This window comes from Eupeodes corollae, chromosome 1, assembly GCF_945859685.1.
Source record: "Eupeodes corollae chromosome 1, idEupCoro1.1, whole genome shotgun sequence".
In the NCBI taxonomy this organism is placed as follows: Eukaryota; Metazoa; Arthropoda; class Insecta; order Diptera; family Syrphidae; genus Eupeodes; species Eupeodes corollae.
In genome coordinates this window covers 196947709-196960275 of record NC_079147.1, presented here as the reverse complement: position 1 = coordinate 196960275, position 12567 = coordinate 196947709, and positions in this window count along the sequence as shown.

Below are 12567 nucleotides of genomic sequence, written 5' to 3'. Positions count from 1 at the left end.
CTCTTCAATTTGTTAAAAGATTTGAAAAAAAAAATCTTTCCATTGTCAGATTAGGCGAATCCCTCCAGACAATCGTCAGATTAAGAGACAACACGTTTAGGATATAGCGCTCGAGTATTTCAAAATGGCGATTTTTTTTTGCAAGTTCTAATAATGGCCGCGAGTTTGGTTCACATCCAAATCGGCAGATTATTACATAAGAGCGTTCTTTAAGGTTCACTTAACACCCCCTTTGAAAATCTGACGTGCTCGGTAAATTTTTTTTTTACCGTTTTCAACCCTTACGTACGACATCCGCTCTTTATTAATAAATTCAAACCAGCATATAAAACTAATCTGGGTCCATGGACACGTTGGCATCCGTGGCATTGAGCTCGCGGATAAAGCCGCCAGCCGCGCAAGCAAGTCACCAACCTACCTCTATAACATTAACACCAAGAAAGAGCTTGTGAAGAACCTCACAAGAAAACTGACCAGCACCCAATAAAACGAATGAAGAAGGTACAATCACCACTTTGCTGGAGTGAATCCAACAAAATCAAAACCTATATACCCTACAAACAACGAAAAATCAAAAATTAAAAACTATCCGACTCCGACTTGAACACACCCAACTCCACTTCCTTAAAAATAAACCTCCTCCCATTTTCCCGCAATACTACATCGAACCTCCAACACCTGGTCCAAAACTGTAACAGAACGAAGCCAATCATAGAGAAAATTCTAAATGGATGATGCGTTTTTATGTGATTTCTTTAACATCGCCGTTCAAATAAATAGTGCCGAACTCCCATGTATACAATGGAGCCGCAATAACCGGAAGAAATTAGCCTTATGTCAATGGGGCATTTGTCCGCATTGAGACAATAATAAAATGGATTTTATAGATAATGAGGGGAAAAACAATATATGGGCTGTCCAACTTCAAAAATAGTTGGGTCGCGTAAAATGGAATCCTTTGCAGTGACTGGTAAAGCCTTGGAATCTATCCCAACACGGCAGCGAAGTAGAGGTAGCGCAGTGGTCAGGTGGTGCACACAAGGTTAAGGTGACTTACCAAATTAAGAGTGCACAGCTAACAAGAGGTCGAGCTAGATGAAAAAGATTAAAATTAAGAGATGACAAGAGGGATCATTATTAAATGAACCAGAGTCCAAACACATATCGTTGGTATTGGAACCTAAATAAAGGCAAATGTACGATATGATTTCTTGAGAAATTAGTATTTTGGCAGACGTTTTTGTAGATTTTTACATGTTAACAACATTATTTAGTACAAAAAGGAAAGAATTGAATCATTTCTGAAACAAAAAAGATGTCATTATTATTTTTTTCCTGATATGCAAAAATTCATAACTTAACTATTTTTTAGGTTTAGAAATTGTATGGAACGTTGCAATTGATTTTTTCAAACCATATCTTTTTGTTTTTAACAAATTTTAAATAATTTTATAATTGGCATATGTATTTAAAATTACATTTTTCTTTCTTTTACGAATAGGGTGCTTAAATTTTAGAAAACAATGTGAACTTAACTGGAAAATTTAACTAAGCATTGCGGATTGTGTTGGGTAAGTTGTATATGTATAAGATATTTGATATTATGGTGCAATACCACAAGAAAGTAAAAAATATCTACCTGACGTCTTGGATTTAAGAGTTAAATATAAAGGATATGGATTTTAAATGCTGAAGAAGTACTCAACAGAGTTGCCTTTATTTTAATTATAAGAAATATACTGTAATTATAACTCTTCCCCTGTACGAAATCCAGGCACTATTCTGCCATCCAATTCAATTGAATCTATGGGGTCCGCCATCTAAGATTCCTTTTTGTCAACTAGTTCTTATTTCGTGAATGGTAAGACTTAGCTTATGTCGGATTTGCTAGATAATTAGTTTTATCCTTCCGCTGAACGAATAAGGTTGTATATACTCTTGAACAACGCTTTGACAAGATGCCGATTATGCCCACAAAAATCATCTTTTGAGATGATGCTCATTTTGATCATGGCGAGTAAGTAAAGAAGCAAAATTGTCGCATTTGGGCACAGAAAAGCCGCTACACCAAAAAAAGCAAAAGGCCATGCTGAACGAATTTTTGTTCACAACTATTGAAGAGGAAGATATTAGCAGCATTTAGTTTCAACAGGACAGCCTAAGCCACATTCGAAAAAAAAAGTTATTTAGCGGGCCCTATTCTTGAATGTTTGAAACAATTTGATTTATTTATTTAAATTAACTTTTTTTTTATAATGCGGTGAATATTTAAATACAGACTTTTACATTTGTTGTTACCTCTCGTATAACTTTAGGTGTCTTAAATTGCTACGTCAACGGGATGAGACTTCACTTTCTCCTTTTTAATTTCAAAAACTGAATTCAGAGAAATCCGTTTTAAAAATTTAAGATAGTCTTTGGAATACATAAACATTCACATAATGTAACAAAGCTTTTAAAGCTTCAAGAGTGCAAAACATTTTAAAGTAATAGAAAACAACAGAATAGAATAGCTCAGATTTAAAAAAAATTTCTATTCTTAAATATTGTTACATTGCAATCCCCTTGCAACAGCTTGGAAGCTTTCTTTTGCTTAAATCACTATCAGTAGTAATGAAATGCGATCAATGAATCACTGGTAAGTTGTGAGGTTTTTTTTCCAATTCCCTTCTTATTTGTTTTACTAAGCTCAAGCTTTCTAATCTTCCTATCAAAAAAAGTTGTTTTCTGAAATATTCCACCTGGCTTCACAGAATGCGCTGATACATTTATTCCTACCCAAACTCAATTCGGAGTTCTAATATAGGGTTTCCAATAAGAGGTGTCATTTTGAATAGCCCCCTATTTGGACAGCACTTGCTTTTAAAGTTATAATCTTTTGACATTCGAAAAGTAAACTACGCAATTACTAAAAATGGAACAATATACGCTTTAAAAACGCATTTAAATTTTTAATAATGACAACAACGCATTGAAATGTCTACACAATCGCAATTTGCAAAAAAAAGTTTTCTGACAGTATTATCTCTCGACCCCGATTGCCACCAAGATATTTTTGTTTTACAGGTTTAATTTATTTATTCATTGAAGTAACTTATAAACTAAATTTATAAATTACTTATTTAAGGCATCAGGGTAACCATACCATCCGATGCCGTTTTTAATTTACTAAGGCTTAAGAAACAAATTATTTACATTTTTACATTATTTATCATTGAAAAGATAACAATTATAGCAACTAAACTAATTAAATTTCATCGAAATTCTGGTGAGCAGATATGGCAGCTTTAATTCGACAGATAGTTTTTACATTTGATGGATCTAAGATTTTTGGCATAGTCTCAACTACGTCGTCTGTTTCAGTATGTCTTTGTAGAGAAACAGGACACAGGACACTACAAAAATATGCCAGATTGTAAGATGTGTTTCACAATTTGAGAATTCCTTTACAGCTTCACGAGTGTGGAAATGTTTCCTTGTAGTAATACTTCATACATTCTTCTCTGATAAAGGACCTTTTATATTGGACAAGTGTGTTGCAGGGCTGATGTTTTTGAAGAAAGGTTTGAGCGCTTCGCCACTTTTCTGAAAACTCTTGCTTTTTAAAATGTGTGAAAGTTGTTTCAAAAGCTAGGGTAGTTTAGGATATTCAAATATATGAAGAGTGTTTGTGTTGTAGTACAAGCAGTTTCTTAAAGTTTGGAGAGATGGACATTTGTTATTAACGTTGCTTAGCCCCTTGAGTATACCAAGATTGTTGGTGAGGATTAAGAAACGTTCAGAACTTAGTTGAGCTATAGAGATCGCCTTGTAAATTGCAGCTAGCTCGGCTATGTAACTGCTCGCATATTCTGGAAGTAGAGCCTAGTGAAGAGTGGAGAATTTGGCATTGTATTGGAACTCTGCAACAGCACAGGAGCACCAATGATTTGGCTTTTGCGAACCGTCGGTGTAAAAGATTCTGTCCGCTCTTATGTTTGCGATAAGTTCTTCATGTAGCATTTTGTATATAACGTTGTACAATACTACTGAAAGTGGTGAACGTTCAGGTGTGCCATTGTCCAATTTCCTTAGAATAGAATCGTATCCATCCACGGTTACTTTAAAGGTTCTATTAGCCATAAAGGATAAAACAATCTTAAGTATTTTCTTAGATACACATTTGTAAAGCTGTTCGATTACCGGAACCATTGTTACTCTGTCAAAAGCTTTTTTTAAGTCTGATGACATAACATTACTGTGCTTAGTTTTCGACAAATTTTCTAGTTATGTTCCAATAGATGCAAAAATTGATACTCCTCTATTTGGCCTGTAAGCGTGTTGTTCGATGCTAACCCTTTTCTCTAGTAACCAACTAATTCGTCTCGCTAAGATTTTTTCGAAAATCTTGGAGAGAACGGGGAGAAGTGAGATCGGGCGATATTCACCAAAATCATGTTTGTTTCTATCGGCTTCAGTTTTGGTCTTTTCCAGTCATGTGGAAAAGTACCAGTCGTTAAAATGTCATTGAATAATGCACAGCAGATTCTGTTTTTGGGGCTAGTATCACTAGGTTCAACCATCTTGTAGGTGATTTTGTCTTCACCCGCGCTGCTTCCTTTTGCTATTTTTAGTGTCATTTCAAGCTCAATTTTTTCTGCAAGGAGATCGCAAGAGTCGGTTCGGAGAAAGAGTTTGTAGATCGAAGTATAACTTGTTTGCTAGAATATTTTCTTGAAAGGTATTATCTGCGCTGTATGATGCCCATTTTTCTGCAAATATGTTGACAATTTTACATGGATCTACTTGGAATTCTTCATTGACTTTCATGTAGGGGAATTTCCTGCATAAGCCTGGCATGCGTATATCTTTTATGCAACTCCATAGAGTTCTCATATCAAGTGTAGGATTCATAGTATTAATGAAATTGTCCCATGAAGCTCTTTTACATCTAATTGATTCAAGTTTTACTTTGGCAAAGGATTTTTTGTATTAAGGAACCTAGAAGCCTTTCGACAAGCTTTTCTCTTACCAATAAAGCTAGGTCTTTGGTAAACCATATTGGGTTTCTCCTTGCAGTTTTAGACTAAGTTATAGGTATGGATTTGGATGCTGTGCTTCTGATGATTTTTTTAATCTTTGATGCTTCTTGGTCGATATTGGGTGACGATTTGGGCACTTAGTTTTTTGTTTCTGTCAGATATAACTTCCAATTAGCCATATTTTTTCTTAATATCGTAGAGAAAATTTAGGTTTGAATCTTCGTTCTGGGGTGCGAATCACGATGGGCATATGGTCTCTACTTACTGCATCAGGTAGCACATTCCATTGTAGGAAAGGAGCTAAATACTCAGTTACCAAGGAGACGTCGATGGTAGAGAAAATTTTTCGAGTACAGGTTTAAATGGTAGGTGTTTTCATTAAAAGTCTGCTTAACTTAGGCCTGCTTTAAGCATGTTTATAAACTCAGATTCACTATCGAACAATGATGACTTTCAGAAAATATGTTTATAAATGTCATAACTGACATCAGTTTGTACATCTAAATTTTGTTGACAATTCTTATTCAAGTTTTTATTGTTTATTTGTATTAAATTATTATTGTTTACACTTAAATTTATTTTGTATGGGAATTATGAGTTGCGGGATGGAATGCGGCAAAAATTAAGCTTTTAATAATAAAAACAATCTTTATGAAAAAATAATTGGGTCTGGGATATTAAAATGAATCTCTCATTGGCTGGCATTTCTGATTTTTCGCTGACGTTTATGAACAATTAGGGCTTTACCAACAGTAAATTGCGAAATAAACTTTTAGTCATCTTTGGTTTAAATTTTAACAGCTGCTTATTTTGCGTGTAGTCATACTAATAACTAAAATACATATTTTCTGTATTGATTACACGGGTCAACACGAATTTTGAGTCTGAGTTTTGTACCTCTGATTTTCATTACTTATGCCTAACTAATTAAAGAAAAAATATTTGTTTCTAATAAATTTTACTTTTGTACGAAATTTTAATTTTTATGAAAAAGCTCTATTTTTTAATTTCAATTATATGTAAAAGGAAAATAGTTTTGAATTCACATATTTTTATTGACTTTAATTATACAAGACGGCATAAATAAACCCACAAATACAAAAAAGACTTTGAAAATGAACAGGTTTGGTATTTCTTCTGTGTAACTTGGAACTTTCTCGTATGAGTCCCCAAATGTAGTCACCCATCATGTTTTCATTTTATTGTCCTTGATTACGGGGGAAACTTTTCCCTTGCTCTTCTTAATATGCACCTAAGTTGTCTTTAAATGTATCCAAATGAGCATGTACCATGTGGCTTTCAAAGACATTCTGCAACCCATAACTTTTAAGTTGTGAAGCATATCAGTAATAAGCTCCGTCTAATTCTCTGCCTTTCTGTTGTCAAGAAAGCCATGAATCACTGCTTTAAGGGTACTGAGGAGCAGTGTTGCCATAATCTCAAATTTCATAATGCTAGATTTCAAATTTTATAATGCTAGATCGTATGGGAGCTCAAAAAACAAAATGCTAGATTTTAAAATCCATATAAAACGTCTATATCGATGATTAAAAAACAAACATCTTAAAAAATGCAAAAATATATTTATTTTTACATACAAATACCTAACAAACATAGGTATATAACAAAAGAAAAATAATTCAAAAATAACAAAACTTAAGCTTTTTATGTTAATAGGTATTTACAGCACAATGTTTTTAAGTATAGGAACATTTTATAGTTAATTATTTAATTTTAAAACATTTCAGACTTATCACATTCTTATTTATAGTTTTTAAAAATAAATTTCTTATCTATCTTATAATTTAAGATAAATAACGAGTTATCCCAAAGTTCTTCATATTAATACTGTTCTTCACCCTTAGGTTTTTCGCGCTTTGCTGAGACTCCAACTTATACTTTAAAAAATTCATGAGTTTTTTGAGCGTATGTGTGAATCTTCGTGATTTCGCGTTATTATGGTTAAATCAGAAAGGTTTGTAATTTCAAAAAAAAGAAGATTTTTTCAAACAATATGATATAATGAAACCAATCTTTTGAAATCAATTTTGGCATTCAAGAATGCAAAACTCAAAAACAATAATGCCAGAAAAGCATTTAGCATTATTTTAAAATTTCATAATGCTTTTCTCTTCTCTATAATGCTAGATCTAGCATTAATAATGCCGTTATGGGAACACTGCTGAGGAGCTGTAGGAATTGTTCACTGGCCATTATTTTCTTTATTTGTGGACGATGAAAATACCAGCTTTAATTTAAGCCTCTGACAATTTTGGGAAAAATGATTTTAAATATTGAAAGGCCACAGAGTCTTGACGCAGAGCCTTTATGAACTGCTTCATCAGACCTAATTAAATGTGCAATGGAGGCATTAAAATATGATCGGGCTTCACAATTGGTTCATTTGTGACTTGTCCTATTTGAAACTCGCTCCGTTGTGTACATGAGTGCTGCTGGTAGTGAAGTGCATCGGCTCTACTGTCCCATAAGCAAATACTTTATCTTGACTTCGTATGGGTAAATTAAAACAAGCTTCATAGGCTTCACAAAGTCTCGTATTTGACGACAAACAAATTTTTTTGGCTCTCACTTTAATGAATTCGCCGCAAATATAACAAAAAGATTCCACGGGATTTTTACACTTTTTGGAAGACATTTTAGGCCTCATGACACATAAAATACGTTATTCCTTTGCAAAGCACACGTGCAAACTGCCGTTGACAGTTTCTCACTCCCGCTTCACATCCACAGCCCCCTACACCTCTTCTGCATCTTATATGCAACGGATCTTAAAAAAAACTGCTAAAATCCTATAATATTCGTTTTACATTGTGTAAAGGTACAAAAGCAAACTTTATTTATTATAAATGGAGTTTCTGCTTTTTTTTTCGATTTATACAATCAGAAAATATTTACTAAATAACAGACTCAAAGAAAAATATTTTTTTGTTGACTTGTGTTATCATTCTCTACATTTGCTGTCAAAAAGACATTATTGAAATGACATTAGTAATATATGTAAAAATAAACAAAGAACAAATATTTACATATGTAAACAAAATTAAGTGTTGAAATGGATTCAGACAATTCAATTATTGAAGATGTGGCAGAAGCTAGGAGCCAAAAAGTATATTAAAAAATATTTGTCTGTGATATAGCTGCTTGGATCTGTAACTCCTCCTTACTGTTGTCCAAGTACCCACTCTACGCCTTTTGAAATGTTGTTTTAAGCTCTCTAAAATGATGGAATTTTTTTTATACAAAATAAAATCATATCATAAGGGACTTTATTTGCAGTCAACTGCATTCTTTGAACATAATTTTTGACCAATTTAACTAGTTAGTTGGTCAATCGTCATCAATCAAATGCTAGAAACTTATTTCGTCAGTATGCAAACTGTTAAAATGGCAGTGCAAACCATGGAGTTATATTTAACTTATTTAATAAATCTTTTTGATTTTTCCATGCACTGGACCCTATTTCATAAAAATTGACAGGTGACAATTCTACAAATGTGTCACACTAGTCTGACAAGTCCGTATGTTATAAGATATTGATAGGTAACAAATGGTTGCGTTCAATTGCAGACAGATACATATCCGGATACCTTTTTGTTATTGTTTTACGTGTAAAATAACAAAAAAGGAATCCAAAGGTATCCAAGAATTGCTGGGATATGTAGGTATGTGACAAAATAGCTGATTCAACACAAGGTTGAATTTCAAGTTAAACAAAATGATACAAAATTTTAGTTGAAGTTGTATTTGAGGATGTTCTTTACATAATAGACGATGAAGAAGCTATTTGCCTCCGAATTTTAGAAGGTAATTATGATCTATTGTTTTAAACTTCAAAATTGACTTATTTTGTTCTAGTTTTGTAGATGACCAATTTGCTAGGTCTTAACTCCCATTCTAGTGTCCAGCATTCTGAAGTTGAAGAACCTCATCCTGTTGCAGAGGTAAAACAAAATACAGGTAAATATACATACATATGTACATATACTAATCTTGTGGAAATAAATAAACTAACTTTTTTGTTTTTATGTATAAAAGCAGACAGAGGCGGACAGCTTGTGGAGCTTCAAGCAAATAAAGTCGCTGAAAGGAGAGGTAAGTTATTCTTTCACATAATTAAGGCTGGCAACATAAATCCATTCTGCTCTATTTGAAGGAGTGCAGAAAGAGAAAGGACCTGTTCTGAGACTCAAAAACCCGCCGAAGAACAATTTTTCAAGAAATTGCAAAAGTTCTTGAAGAACACGGGTCAATTTTTGATGAGAAAGACTTAGAAATATAAATATAGAAATAAAAATATAAAAGTCTTAGAATAATTTTTACTTCGAAACTTAAATATTTCTCTGCTTTTTGTGAACAGCTAAAAGTTCAACAAGGTATTTAAAAATCAACCTATCCAAGATACCCTATCCAACACGGGATTGAACGTAGCCAATTTGTCAGAAAAATACACATTTGCAAATTGACAAATTTGATTGTATAATCTCGAAATGTGTTATGATCGAAAAACGAAGAAATATGGAACAAATGATTTGTAATTTGTTTCAATTTTCATCGTCGAATAGAAGTAACAGAACGCTGGCTCTCTTCAACTTTAATATGTTACAGTAAGCAAAATCGTGTTTTTTTATTATTGTATTAAAAACGCTTTAGAAAATAAAAATACTTCATTCGCAAAATGAAGCAAAACCTTAAAGCCTAGTACATACTTCCTCGTGAAGTGAACGTTCGCCAGTGGAGAAAGTGAACTTTTGACATTGCTCACTGGTACACACTTGTGAGTACACGTTGTGAACATTTGACTTCAGCTTCACCAACAGTTCCCGTACATTTTGCACGTGAATTGCCAGTGAACGAAAACTCTCCACTTTGTTCTCCACTCAGCTTCACGAGCAAGTTCACGGGTGAACCAAAAACTGAAATTTGTATGGGTTCACGAGATGGTTCACAAGTATGTACTAGGCTTAAGCTATGATATGAAGGTCCATAAATCTCAACGCAACGTATTCAAGCAAATACTATTAACAGTAAACACCTTCGAGATACCATTTAACGATTCGAAATTATTATTTATTCTTTGTATAAAATTTCAAAAGCGCCGGCAACGTATTACACGAAGACCCAATTGAGAATCTTCATCACTTGAAAATATATCGTTTATCATTTTAGTTCTTTTTACTGGACCATAGCTCAGTTTCGCAATTGTCACTTAAATACTATAGATATGTAAAGGGTCCGCCATGTAACGTTTTTTGTCAACGAGTGCTTATTTCGTGAATGGTAACCTTTAGATCATGTCTGATTTGATAGATAATTAGTTTTATCCTTCTGCTGAACGAATATGGTTGTGTAAACGCTTGAACAACGCTTAAAGAAGATTCCGATTTTTCCAAAAAAATCTTCTTTTAAGATACAGCTCATTTTGATCTTGGCGGATATGTAAAGAACCAAAATTGTCTTAAAACCCACACGCATACATAGAATAGCCGATACACCCAAAACGAGTCACTGTTTAGTGCGGATTTTCGTCCATAGGCATAATTGGGCCATTTTTCTTTCAATTTCATAAAAAATGGTCATAAGTCACAACAAATTTGTCGGAAAATTCCTGACAATTGTAGAAAATACTCAACACTTGTCTATCATTTTCCTACAATTCTACAAAACTGTCAAATAGTTTGTCACCTGTCGCAACTGTCAATGTTTATGAAAACATTGTTGAAAGACCTAATAAAATTCATTGTAAACCTACTCACATGAGCAGGATCATACTTTTTCGTTTGCATATTTTTCAGCTCCTTATTGTTCTTATTTCTATTTAGTATAATGTTGCTAATTTTAGATCTTCATTCTTAAAACTATTTCCGGACTAAACCACACGGTTAAACCATCAAAATTCTTGTTCCCTAATCTCTAATCCTCGTAAACTATAAAATCAGGTACCTAAAACTATATTTTACGTACCTTTATTTTATTTCCCACGAACCATAAACCCTCTTATTTAAATTGTACAATACAAACAATACAAATTCAAAACCTATTGTTTAGTTTGTCTCCGATTTGTGAACAAAATTCAAACATGCAACTATTTTACTTTTTTCCAAAATCAAATAAAGTCTTTCAACAACACTTCCATCCCTCTTTCCGCATATAGTAACGGTTTTTTCGTCTTCTGAAAATCACTTGAAAACAAACAATACGTAGGTACTTTTCTAAATATTCTCACACGCAGTTTATGACTGCACAAAACTGCATCATATTGAACCACCAGCCAAAAGGTCATAAATCCAAATTAAATTCATTCATTATTTATGCACCCCTCAAATGTTTCATATCTCCCCTAAAGTATTTTTAACATTTATCATGAAACGAAGCAAAACCTGTTAATTGTCATTCCATCCCTTACCTTTAATATTGTCCTCGATTTCACCATATACCAGCATAATTCCAAAAAAAGTAACGTCTTTTTTTTCTCATAGTTTTCAAACACCAATTTTTGAAAGAAGAAAAAGAAAACAACAACAATATAATCCAATTATTGCTCTTTAACTTATTTAATATAGTTATATATTTTTATTTTTCTGTTATCTTAAAGTTTAAACAAAGTTATGAATAATATACAAGTAAAATAAATATTTAAAAATTTAATCTAAAATTAACATAAATGTGTTAAGATCCTTTTAATTTAAGTCAAGTCAAGAAAATGATCAGAAAAAAAAACAAACAAACAAATATTATATAATAAAATATTTAAAAAATAATTAATTCAAATTTCCTCAATTCAAAGTATTTCTCAATACAAACACAAATTTAATATAACATAATAATGTGTATAAGTTTAATAAACAAAAAACATAATAATTATAGGATGGTAACTTACCATAATAAAAATTATGGTTTACCTCCACTTACATAAATGAGTTTTAAGAAATACACAAAAATAAAAAAGTGTTCGTTTAATAATTTTCAAAAACCAAATATTTTTTTTTTAAATAACAAAAAGTAGGTTGGTATTGGATTTAGAAGAAAACAATTTTCAAAAATGATAAAAATAAATTTTGTAAAAATGATTTGATGTTTGTCCACCATTGTCAAATAACATAAACGACATAAAAACTGCAACGGGACAAACGTTTTCCACGGGAACAACTGTTTTTGTTTTTTAAATCTCATAATAAAATAATAAAAATGAGTTTTGTAAGAATAGAAAAAATAACAATCAATCAATTTTATACTCAACAATAGAACACATGAACACGATATTAAAAATCCTTAAAAAAGTTCAATGAACCATAATCATCTTCATCATAGTTCTCAACCATCTCTCAGCCTCACCGTTGTCATTTCTAGTTTATCTAGGTAGGTAAAAGGTATACAAGATTCTAGATCTAGCGCCAAAAAACATGAAACATCTGCTCTACCCTCTCAGAACTTCTAAAAATTGCTTTGATTATTCTTAGTGTTTGAGAAGAAGGTAAATAAAGCATATTCCTGTTGCTTGTGTTGTGTATCCTTAAAAATAAACCAC